This window comes from Coregonus lavaretus, assembly GCF_964263955.1.
Source record: "Coregonus lavaretus genome assembly, contig: HAP1_SCAFFOLD_69, whole genome shotgun sequence".
NCBI lineage: Eukaryota > Metazoa > Chordata > Actinopteri > Salmoniformes > Salmonidae > Coregonus > Coregonus lavaretus.
This window is the reverse complement of record NW_028158220.1, coordinates 994,508-1,006,801: the sequence shown is the minus strand read 5'-3', so window position 1 is coordinate 1,006,801 and position 12,294 is coordinate 994,508. Positions and strand designations below refer to the sequence as shown.

At 41.9% G+C, this 12,294-nt stretch overlaps 1 protein-coding gene across 1 annotated transcript in view; it reads left to right on the top strand.

Moving 5' to 3' along the window:
* Positions 1-12,294, top strand: part of LOC311124273 (uncharacterized protein) — a gene marked incomplete at both ends in the record, with an annotated part of 77,247 nt that overhangs the window by 12,420 nt on the left and 52,533 nt on the right. The gene's annotated exons all lie outside the window — the stretch shown is intronic.

The window sequence follows — 12,294 nt, the reverse complement described above, 5'->3', positions numbered from 1 at the left end:
TCAGTTCCACTTTAAATGCAACAGTGTTTCACACACAGAAGTTATTTTCAAAGAGATGGCTAACAACAGCAAGCTGCAATAAAAAGCACAGTTCCACCAGATGACGATCATTTGAAACGTAACTTCTTGTTGAAAGTTATTCTTGAAAAGGAAGAAGCTAACAAATTAGCAACATCATCCTCTTTGATAACACCTGCTGCAGCCGCTGCAAACTAGCCGACAACCAAAGCTAGCTAGCTAGACCGCGGGAAAACTACTGCTCGCTATTGCGCAGTGACATGTTGGCCTTCGAGAAGGCAGAAGTTTTTGTAAAAACGTTCCCACCCATTAAGTCAAAATGTTGCCCTAATACAGTTGAATGGCAGATGCCTTCTATCTAGCTTCTGATGACCTAGCCAATGGCTGACTTTGCCAGCTACATTTATCTCCCCAGAGACCAGAAATTTTCAAAAACTGACTGGATCTTTTTATCTCTTTAGTGTTAACCGATTCCTTTCCAACAAAAGCTGCAGAGATTAAATCAGAACATCACTGAAAATAATAGTATAATTATTATTATAATATAAATCCTTAGCCCTTCTCTGAAGGCGTAGAAGGCCCATTGTTCATGTGTTTGGGTTAGTCATCATTTTTTCCCCAAAGCATGCATTTTTTCACTAATCTGAATGTCTAAAGAATCCATATGTTGTTCTGAAATATGAACACAGAAATACTGGACATTTTGGACTCTTATTATGGTGGTGATTTGACAAAATTTCAATCATGGTCTTGAATTGGACTCGCATGGTCTTGACTCGGTCTCGGACCCCTTGTCCCCCTCCCGGTCTCGGTCTTGACTCGGTCTCGGTCTCCCTTGTCCCCCTCCCGGTCTCGGTCTTGACTCGGTCTCGAACCCCTTGTCCCCCTCCCGGTCTCGGTCTTGACTCGGTCTCGGACCCCTTGTCCCCCTCCCGGTCTCGGTCTTGACTTGGTCTCGGACCCCTTGTCCCCCTCCTGGTCTCGGTCTCGGACCCCTTGTCCCCCTCCCGGTCTCGGTCTTGACTCGGTCTCGGACCCCTTGTCCCCCTCCCGGTCTCGGTCTTGACTCGGTCTTGGACCCCTTGTCCCCCTCCCGGTCTCGGTCTCGGACCCCTTGTCCCCCTCCCGGTCTCGGTCTTGACTCGGTCTCGGGCCCCTTGTCCCCCTCCCGGTCTCGGTCTTGACTCGGTCTCAACCCCCCGCCGGTCTTGGTCTTAGAGTGTTGAAATATATATTTTTATGCGAAAATGTGCAAGAATTGAAGGTGCCAACAAATGTTATAGTCATCATAACAATATTTTACTGTCATATACAAAAAAATCAGGTCCTCCCTCGACTGGCATCGATTAACTTCGCTCTTTTCAGCTTCTGCCCACCACCTGATAACACAACCACACCACAGATAGAACAATGAGCCAGATATTTCACCTGATGTATAAATGTGAAACATAATGTGAAGCATCCGGTTGGCGTTTCAACTCACTACCAAATATGGTGATGAGAGGAAGCCCAGTGGCCGGCAGTGGGAGAAGATGGAGCGAGATGGATTTTGGCCGATATTCCGCAATTTTTCTCATGATAAACGGTTGATCTCAATAAAGTTTTCTATTTTCAAAACTAGAATCTGTGTCAAACAGAGTGGACTACGTTTTGTAGACTTTAGCCTTTGACAAAGTTTCTAATAATTGTGTTGTTTAGAAGGAGTGCAAGGGCGAATTGAGTTATTGCAGAGTAGGCGTTCCCTAACGGAAAAATGCAAATAAATGCTAGAACGGGCCAATAGGACGTCTCTTGCTCCTGCTTGGCTCTGCCCACCTCCTTGCTTGTTCTGCCCACTATGATTAATTTGCTCCTATTGGAAACGACAGGCTCTGGTCTATCTTGGGTTAGTTCAAGTCTTTAGCCACACAAGTCCAGGTGTGGCTAACGTTAGCCAGCTTGAGCTAGCTGCAGAGATAGCATTCAAACTCGATAGCACAGAGTAGACCAATATGCATGTTACTGTTCAATAAAAAATATTTTAAACAATAAATAAAAAAAGAGTACTTCAATATAACGTTGAGAAATATTGCATTGTGGGTAGTTTAGAAGATATCCGGAAATAAGTGAATAAATATGTAATAATGCTAAAACATAACTGTTTGTACTTAATAGGTAACCAGATCGTGACTACAACTAAGTTACTAAGTATTTAACCACACTGTGTTGTTACATTGGCTTCCTACCATTGAACTTTTATTCTGAAAATAAAATCTACATTTTACTCAACTTCGTTACCCACTCCAGTCAGCAGATGGCGATGTGGGACTTTAAGGCTATGCTGCTAGTGTGACGTATAATCTAGTGGACGGGACGCTTCTTTCAACAGCAGCAACAGTTAGTCAGACACCACGGTAGCTTGCTAGACAAAATAGCCCAACCAATAAAGCTCTTTAGACGCTTTCGTGTATATTAGCCACTGTGTTTTAAACCCACTTCTGTCGTCTAGTTAGTTATCCCATTTAATTTCATATTTACGGTGTTGTTGTTATTGGTCAGCTAGCTGGCTGGTTAAGTTAGCACTAGCCTAGCTAGCTAACATCCCCGACCATGAGGTCACTAAGCTACTCTCCTCCTGCTAAAGAAGAGGAGGTCTGCTGGACGGAGAAAGAAGCTCTAGTGAAAGAGGAGGAGGAAGAGGAGGATGTTACAATACAAAAACAAGTAGAGGGTGAGGCTGTTACCGTGAAAGAAGAAGAGAAAGACGTTACAGTGAAAGAAGAGGAAGACGCGTTTAGAGTGAAAGAGGAGGAGGATGTTACAGTGAAAGAAGAGGAAGACGCGTTCAGAGTGAAAGAGGAGGAGGATGTTACAGTGAAAGAAGAGGAAGACGCGTTCAGAGTGAAAGAGGAGGAGGATGTTACAGTGAAAGAAGAGGAGGATGCAGTTTTTGGAGTGAAAGAAGAGGAGCGGGAGATGACTGTCACATCGAAAAAGGAGGAGGAAGAAGAGGAGGAAACTGGATATCTGGTTCCGGTTTCCCAAAGGCATCTTAAGGCATCCAATGTTTCTAATGATGAACTTAGCAGTAAGATGCTTTTGAGAAACCGAGCCCTGGTTAACACTAGTAAGTACTGTCTTAAAAACAGAGGCACAAACTCTGCAGTTGTTGAACTGATGTGTGGTGTTAAAGGTGAAATCTGTAGTTGCTACATCCATATTTGGATGATTCTTGAAGAATATAACACATGCCTCATGAGCTTAGTTCAACTGTCGTACCCCATCAGATCCCAAAATAAGCTTTTTCTACTCCAATGTTTAGAAACAATGTAAATGTAAACCAACACTGTATAGCCTCAACATGGTTAAAACTATAATGTTGATATCATGGATGGTCAGTCCTTGGATCCATAGGTCTGTCTATGAATGTGAGAGTAGTTACATTTTTCCAGCCCCATCATCATCTTATTACCAAAACAGTGGTGGAATGACAGCTTTGTTATTGTTTGAACTGCAGATTGGTTGATTGATTGATGTGGCTTTTTTAAAAGGACAACCTAGGATTTAAACAGCAACAAAATGGCTGCCCTTAGACTTAGTTTGGTAAACAGCTGAGGGATGGGGGCTGGAGAAATGTAACCACTCTCAAATTCATAGAGAAAGCTATTGTAGCAACCTTGACCCAAAACCTAGCGACCTCATCAAGAAGTTCAGACATCTTGGTATAACAGTTATAAGGTGTTGGCTTGACAGTCTCTGGACCCAGGTTTGAGTCCAGCTCAGGGCTACCCCTGGAATTCACTACACTATGAATACAAGGACTCGCCATCCACACAGAGCCCTGACCTCAACCCCATCGAACACCTTTGGGATGAATTGGAAGGCCGACTGCGAGCCAGGCCTAATCTCCCAACGTCAGTGCCCGACCTCACTAAAGCTCTTGTGGCTGAATGGAAGCAAGTCCCCGCAGCAATGTTCCAACATCTAGTGGAAAGCCTTCCTAGAAGAGTGGAGGCTGTTATAGCAGCAAAGGGGGGACCAACTCCATATTAATGCCTCTGCTTGAAACATGTAGGTATTACAGACACGGTCAGGGAGACGTTTTAAAATGTCAGTGAAGACTCTTGCCAGCTGGTCAGTGCATGCTCTGAGTACGCGTCCTGGTAATCTGTCTGTGAAGATTAACCTGTTTAACCCCTTGGAGTCAATTGACGCAAATTTTGTGTGTATTAATATTTCTAGCCTACAATCATCGATGTTACTACTAATGTGAAAACAAGACAAAATATTACTATTATTGCTCACTTGACTGTCTTAAGACAATTGTCAAATAATTTAACAGATGTCAATTGTTGTACAGCTTCATGGGTACGCTCTGGGCATCACATTTTACCTCAAATAAACAGTATTTCTGCTGTTGTGGGCCTTTTAACCATCTGTCTGACTTTGTCGTTCACACAGAAGAGAGACGTGACTATCGTGGATCCTCTGGGGAGCCTCAACAACATCATGAAGCTGAGAAGTCACAGAAGAGTCCCTCCAGATCTGAACACCTCAAGAAACACCAGCGGAAACCCACAGGGAAGAAATCTCACTGCTGCTCTGACTGTGGGAAGATATTCAACTCTTCAGCAGACCTTAAAAGACATATGAGAATCCATACAGGAGAGAAACCTTATAGCTGTGATCAATGTGGGAAGAGTTTTACTACATCTAGCCATCTGACAATACACCAGAGAACACACACAGGAGAGAAACCTTATAGCTGTGATCAATGCGGGAAGAGTTTTTCTCATTCAAGCTGCCTGATAATACATCAGAGAACACACACAGGAGAGAAGCCTTATAGCTGTGATCAATGTGGGAAGAGTTTTAGTCGATCAAGCGACCTGATGGTACATTTGAGAACGCACACAGGAGAGAAACCTTATAGCTGTGATCAATGTGGGAAGAGTTTTACTACATCTAGCCAGCTGACGATACACAAGAGAACACACACAGGAGAGAAACCTTATAGCTGTGATCAATGTGGGAAGAGTTTTATTCGATCAAGCTACCTGATGGTACATTTGAGAACACACACTAGAGAGAAACCTTATAGCTGTGATCAATGTGGGAAGAGTTTTAGTGATTCAAGCAACCTGAGGGCACATTTGAGAACACACACTAGAGAGAAACCTTATAGCTGTGATAAATGTGGGAAGAGTTATACTACATCTAGCCAGCTGACTATACACCAGAGAAGACACACAGGAGAGAAACCTTCTAGCTGCGATCAATGTGGGAAGAGTTTTACTTCATCTAGCCAGCTGACTATACACCAGAGAACACACACAGGAGAGAAACCTTATAGCTGTGATCAATGTGGGAAGAGGTTTACTCAGCCAAACATCCTGATGTCACATCAGAGAACACACACAGGAGAGAAATCTTATAGCTGTGATCAATGTGGCAAGAGATACGCTGGTAAAATAACTCTGAATAAACATCAGAAAGTACATACATGAAGGAGTTGTTTCATGATATCAATTAAATAATGTCACAATGTTTTAACATTGTTGTATGAGTATTTTAATGAATTTCACAATGTAGAACCATTTACATTTGACATTTTTAGTCATTTAGCAGACACTTATCCAGAGCGACTTACAGTTAGTGAGTGCATACATAATTTTTTTATTTTTCATACTGGCCCCCCGTGGGAATCGAACCCACAACCCTGGAGTTGCAAACGCCATGCTCTACCAACTGAGCTACATCCCTGCTGGCCATTCCCTCCCCTACCCTGGACGACGCTGGGCCAATTGTGCGCCGCCCCAACCGTTTTCCCCCTGTTCTATTGATTTCAGCGTGATATGGATATTAGCCTCATCAGGGGGAAAATCCAGGCTCTGAAATGAGTTGTGTTACACTTACCACGTTGGCGACCCACTTGAATCAAAATGCAACACCTCTAAATGTAGCTAGCTGTTTTCTACAAATTGTCCTCTGACCAGTGATGTACACATTATTCCCAGATTCCGTGTGGTTTTTGAGCTATTAGTTTTAACAGGACGTGCAACCTCATCTCCCCCCTCGCGCAATTGATTTCAACGTGATATCGAAATGAGTGATGACAAATACGTGTTGCGTTTCTCTTCGTTTTGGGGACCGCTAAACTTAAATGCATCACTCCAAAATGTAGCTGACTGTCTTCTGCAGGTTGTCCTCTAACCAGTGAAGTAAAAGATATCGCCCGTTTCCATGTGTATTTTTTTGTTGTGTTAGTTTCAACAGCACGTACAACCAGATTTTCCCCCCTAATCGATATTAGTGATTTATTGCCACTTGTCAAAACAACAGTGTTTTTGGTGCTTGTGCAGTTAATAAGGTGGTTGTTTAAATAAATACAAGTATTATGATTACTATTGTGGAACATGTTTGTGTCGATAGTACATTTTATGTTTAGGTTTTCCATTTATCACAAACTGTTTCTGCAAATTGGTTATTGATTTTGACACGTTAAAACGGTGTTTTGACATTGGGCAGTATCCCACCTTGCAAAATATAGTTGAAAAGACGTTGAAAAGAAGACTATGCTCGAGGTCCAATCTACGTTTGGTTTTGGTTGAAAGTTAAAGTTAAAAATATGTATTTTTTAGGTCGTTGTTTCAACGACTTGAAAACAACTTCATTTCAACGTACTTGCAGCCTATAAACATGGACGCAGGATAACAAATGCGTCTATGAACTGTTAACAATCTTACATCACTCCAGTATTTCTTTACAACATTCAAGTGCTAATTGTCTTTATTCCACTACTGAAGAAGCATGACTCAAATCACCTACTCATATTTCAAACATCCAGCCTGACAAAATATACATTTTTAATTATTCCATGCCTCCCTATTGGAAATGAATTATTGCCAATACATATTAACAAAGGGGTGTACATTCAGTTTTGATATTTCATAATATTTCCATTTCATGTAACATTTAGTAATCATAATAATTTATGTGATTAACTGATTTTTTTTTTGTTGCACAATTATATTGTTTACAAACAGTGTAGTAAAACCAGCTTATATTTTGGGCTGGATATTACATCATATTCTTACTGTTTTAACCAATGTTATTTCCTTAGATGCTCTTTAGTCTTTCAGCTTTTATTGATATTCTTTAGTTTTTTATCCACTGTTTGTTGTCTAGTAAATATTTCCGTTTTTATTTTCATAGTTTTTATTAATTTTTTCCTGTGAATTGCGTTGCATTTCATGTCTGAAATGTGGTATATAAATAAACTATACTGAACAAAAATATAAACGCAACAACGTAAAGTGTTGGTCCCATGTTTCATGAGCTGAAATAAAAGATCCCAGACATTTTCCATACTCACAAAAAGCTTCTTTCTCTCAAATGTTGTTCACATCCCTGTTAGTGAGCATTTCTCCTCCCTTGCCATAATAATCCATCCACTTCACAGCTGTGGCATATCAAGAAGCTGATTAAACAGCATGATCATTACACAGGTGCACCTTGTGCTAGGCACAATAAAAGGCCACTTTAAAATATGCAGTTTTATCACACAATGCAATGCCACAGATGACTAGAGTTTTGAAGAAGTGTGCAATTGGCGTGCTGACTGCAGGAATGTCCACCAGAGTTGTTGCCAGAGAATTGAATGTTAATTTCTCTACCATAAGCCGCCTCCAACGTTGTTTTAGAGAATTTGGCCGTACGTCTAACCGGCCTCACAACTGCAGAGCACGTGTATGGCGTCGTGTGGGTGAGCGGTTTGCTGATGTGAACAGAATGCCCCATGGTGGGGTTATGGTATGGGCAGGCATAAGCTACGGACACAATTGCATTTTACCGATGGCAATTTAAATGCCAAAGATACCGTGACGAGATCCTGACGCCAATTTTGAGGCCCATTTTTTTTGCGCCGCCTCATGGGTCTCACAGTCACGGCAGGCTGTGACACCGCCTGGGATCGAACCCGGGTCTGTAGTGACGCCTCATGGGTCTCACAGTCACGGCAGGCTGTGACACCGCCTGGGATCGAACCCGGGTCTGTAGTGACGCCTCATGGGTCTCACAGTCACGGCAGGCTGTGACACCGCCTGGGATCGAACCCGGGTCTGTAGTGACGCCTCATGGGTCTCACAGTCATAACTCTTAATAAAAATGTGAATTGGAACAATTAAATACATTACAATCAACAGAGGTTCATAAATTATACTGACTTTTTATTAAGAGTTATCCAAAGAAATATTGATTCAAATCCTGACACTGAGTCAGTATAATTTATGAACCTCTGTTGATTGTAATGTATTTAATTGTTCCATTTCCAGTGTTGCTTCCGTCCCTCTCCTCGCCCCTACCTGGGCTTGAACCAGGGATCCTCTGCAAACATCGACAACAGTCACCCTCGAAACACCGTTACCCGTCGCTCCACAAAAGGCCGCGGCCCTTGCAGAGTGACGTCACCGATTGAAACGCTACTAGAGCGCACCGCTAACTAGCTAGCCATTTCACACCGGTTACATCAGCATTGTCAACGCTGGGAGAACAAGTACAGGGAACAATTAGGATGACCTGGCAGAATAGACAGGCTCTGGATTGGCTCCTAGCAGAAAAAGGCAGAGTCTGTGTTATGTTCGGAAGCAAGGGCTGCACTTTTAGTCCTAATAATACTGCCCCAGGAGGAATATCCTCTGAGGCAATGATCAAGCTCAAAGGATTGAGACAGGAAGTCAAGATAATACTGCCCCAGGAGGAATATTCTCTGAAGCAATGATCAAGCTTAAAGGATTGAGACAGGAAGTCAAGATAATACTGCCCCAGGAGGAATATTCTCTGAGGCAATGATCAAGCTCAAAGGATTGAGACAGGAAGTCAAGATAATACTGCCCCAGGAGGAATATTCTCTGAGGCAATGATCAAGTTTAAAGGATGGAGACAGGAAGTCAAGATAATACTGCCCCAGGAGGAATATTCTCTGAAGCAATGATCAAGCTTAAAGGATTGAGACAGGAAGTCAATAATAAAGCTGGGCAGGACACATGTGCCTGGGATTGGCTGAATTTGACATTTGGAAAACGGGGAGCAATGTTCACTAAAAATGGCAATGATAATAAGCATAGCACTGGTAGTAACGGGAATAGTCTTTTTGCTGTTTGTTGCCATTGCTGAAAACCCAGTTGATCAGAACCACGGTGAAACAAATGACTGTGAGGAGAACGACCATAAGGGCCGGAACCCGAATGGGACATGAACTTGACAGAGGTGATCCCAGTTACCAGGGAAACCAGGACATTATACGAATTCTAATGGGAAGCAACGTCAAAGGAGGACCAGAATTGACTGCCCTTAAGGAAACCCAGAATGTCTTTTATAGGGTGGTGGCAGGAGGAAGAGGAGGGGCTTGTCATGACTACAAGGACCAGCAACAGCTGGAGAAACCTGGACTTGGAGATATTCATCCTCCCAGACTTATATATCCTGTTCCATATTACTTTTGTGGTGATAATGACTCTAGAATGACGTCAGAAATGGGATAATAAGCAAACATAGATGAAGCATTAGTTAAGGGAAGTAGGTGAGGTAACATTTGAAATGGATTTTGGTGTTGGAACTGGGAGTCACATATGGGGACGCCTGAGGAAAACCAGGAATCCTAAAAAAGATAGACTACGCCTCTCTCATGTCTTACCTATGTAGTAGATGTATGTTACAAAGGGTTTTCCGGTTACGAGTGTCCACGGACAAGTCTCTTAATCCCCTAAACAAGGTTCTGCTTAGATTCAGAAGTCGGTTGTTAGGGAGGTGAACAGGTTCTGCTTAGATTCAGAAGTCGGTTGTTAGGGAAGTGAACAGGTTCTGCTTAGATTCAGAAGTCGGTTGTTAGGGAAGTGAACAGGTTCTGCTTAGATTCAGAAGTCGGTTGTTAGGGAAGTGAACAGGTTCTGCTTAGATTCAGAAGTCTGTTTTTAGGGAGGTGAACAGGTTCTGCTTAGATTCAGAAGTCGGTTGTTAGGGAAGTGAACAGGTTCTGCTTAGATTCAGAAGTCGGTTGTTAGGGAAGTAAACAGGTTCTGCTTAGATTCAGAAGTCGGTTGTTAGGGAAGTAAACAGGTTCTGCTTAGATTCAGACGTCTGTTGTTAGGGAAGTGTCCGAAATGGAGAGCAAGCATTACTAGACCTTGTAAACATTAATAAATTATATTATGAGAAATAATATTAGAAATAATCCACTAGTTCATGTATTGCTTATACAATTGCAAGATAACTGTCTTAAATAGATATTATGGTTGAAACAGAGCTGCATTATTGTTGTGTATTTTTCATGTGTTTGGATACTGACACTTATATTTTATTTTGAGTAGAAACACTTATTTTATTTCAAGTAGAAACCTTATATTGTAAACATGGTTCTTCTTATGTTAGTCACTACATATCCCTGTTTTCATATATTAGTCACTGTATCCATTTGTAAAGATGTGGGACCAATAAAGTCCCAGAGTGGGGATAAGATGGGAATTATTCAGTGGACCATACAGTAGTTACATCTCTTCAGACTCAGACTACAGATAAACATAGTTAATCACAACATGACCAACACGGAGCTAAAAAAAAGAGATGTTATTTTTTAAAATTGTATATATTGTAAAGTGGTTATCCCACTGGCTATCATAAGGTGAATGCACCAATTTGTAAGTCGCTCTGGATAAGAGCGTCTGCTAAATGACGAAAATGTAAATGTTAATCACAACATGACGAACACAGAGACAGAGTTAAACATGGGTACATCTCTGTTGCTAGGCAAGAACTTAATTGGTTCCTCTCACTGGTGTAGTTACTGCCCTGCCTGGTATACAGTTGAAGTCGGAAGTTTACATACACCTTAGCCAAAGACATTTAAACTCAGTTTCACAATTCCTGACATTTAATCCTAGTAAAAATTCCCTGTCTTAGGTCAGTTAGGATCACCACTTTATTTTAAGAATGTGAAATGTCAGAATAAAAGTAGAGAGAATGATTTCTTTAAGCTTTTATTTCTTTCATCACATTCACAGTGGGTCAGAAGTTTACATACCCTCAATTAGTATTTGGTAGCATTGCCTTTAAATTGTTTGACTTGGGTCAAACGTTTCGGGTAGCCTTCCACAAGCTTCCCACAATAAGTTGGTTGAATTTTGGCCCATTCCTCCTGACAGAGCTGGTGTAATGGAGTCAGGTTTGTAGGCCTCCTTGCTCGCACACACTTTTTCAGTTCTGCCCACAAATGTTCTATAGGATTGAGGTCAGGGCTTTGTGATGGCCACTCCAATACCTTGACTTTGTTGTCCTTAAACCATTTTGCCACAACTTTGGAAGTATGCTTGGGGTCATTGTCCATTTGGAAGACCCATTTGCGACCAAGCTTTAACTTCCTGACTACTGTCTTGAGATGTTGCTTCAATATATCCACATACTTTTCCTTCCTCATGATGCCATCTATTTTGTGAAGTGCACCAGTCCCTCCTGCAGCAAAGCACCCCCACAGCATGATGCTGCCACCCCCGTGCTTCGCGGTTGGGATGGTGTTCTTCGGCTTGCAAGACCCCCTTTTTCCTCCAAACATAACGATAATTATTATGGCCAAAAAGTTCAATTTTTGTTTCATCAGACCAGAGGACATTTCTCCAAAAAGTACGATCTTTGTCCCCATGTGCAGTTGCAAACCGTAGTCTGGCTTTTTTATGGCGGTTTTGGAGCAGTGGCTTCTTCCTTGCTGAGCGGCCTTTCAGGTTATGTCGATATAGGACTCATTTTACTGTGGATATAGATACTTTTGTACCTGTTTCCTCCAGCATCTTCACAAGGTCCTTTGCTGTTGTTCTGGGATTGATTTGCACTTTTCGCACCAAAGTATGTTCATCTCTAAGAGACAGAACGCGTCTCCTTCCTGAGTGGTATGACGGCTGCGTGGTCCCATGGTGTTTATACTTGCGTACTATTGTTTGTACAGATGAACGTGGTACCTTCAGGCGTTTGGAAATTGCTCCCAAGGATGAACCAGACTTGTGGAGGTCTACAATTTTTTTTCTGAGGTCTTGGCTGATTTATTTTGATTTTCCCATGATGTCAAGCAAAGAGACACTGAGTTTGAAGGTAGGCCTTGAAATACATCCACAGGTACACCTCCAATTGACTCAAATTATGTCAAATAGCCTATCAGAAGCTTATAAAGCCATTACATCATTTTCTGGAATTTTCCAAGCTGTTTAAAGGCACAGTCAACTTAGTGTATGTAAACTTCTGACCCACTGGAAT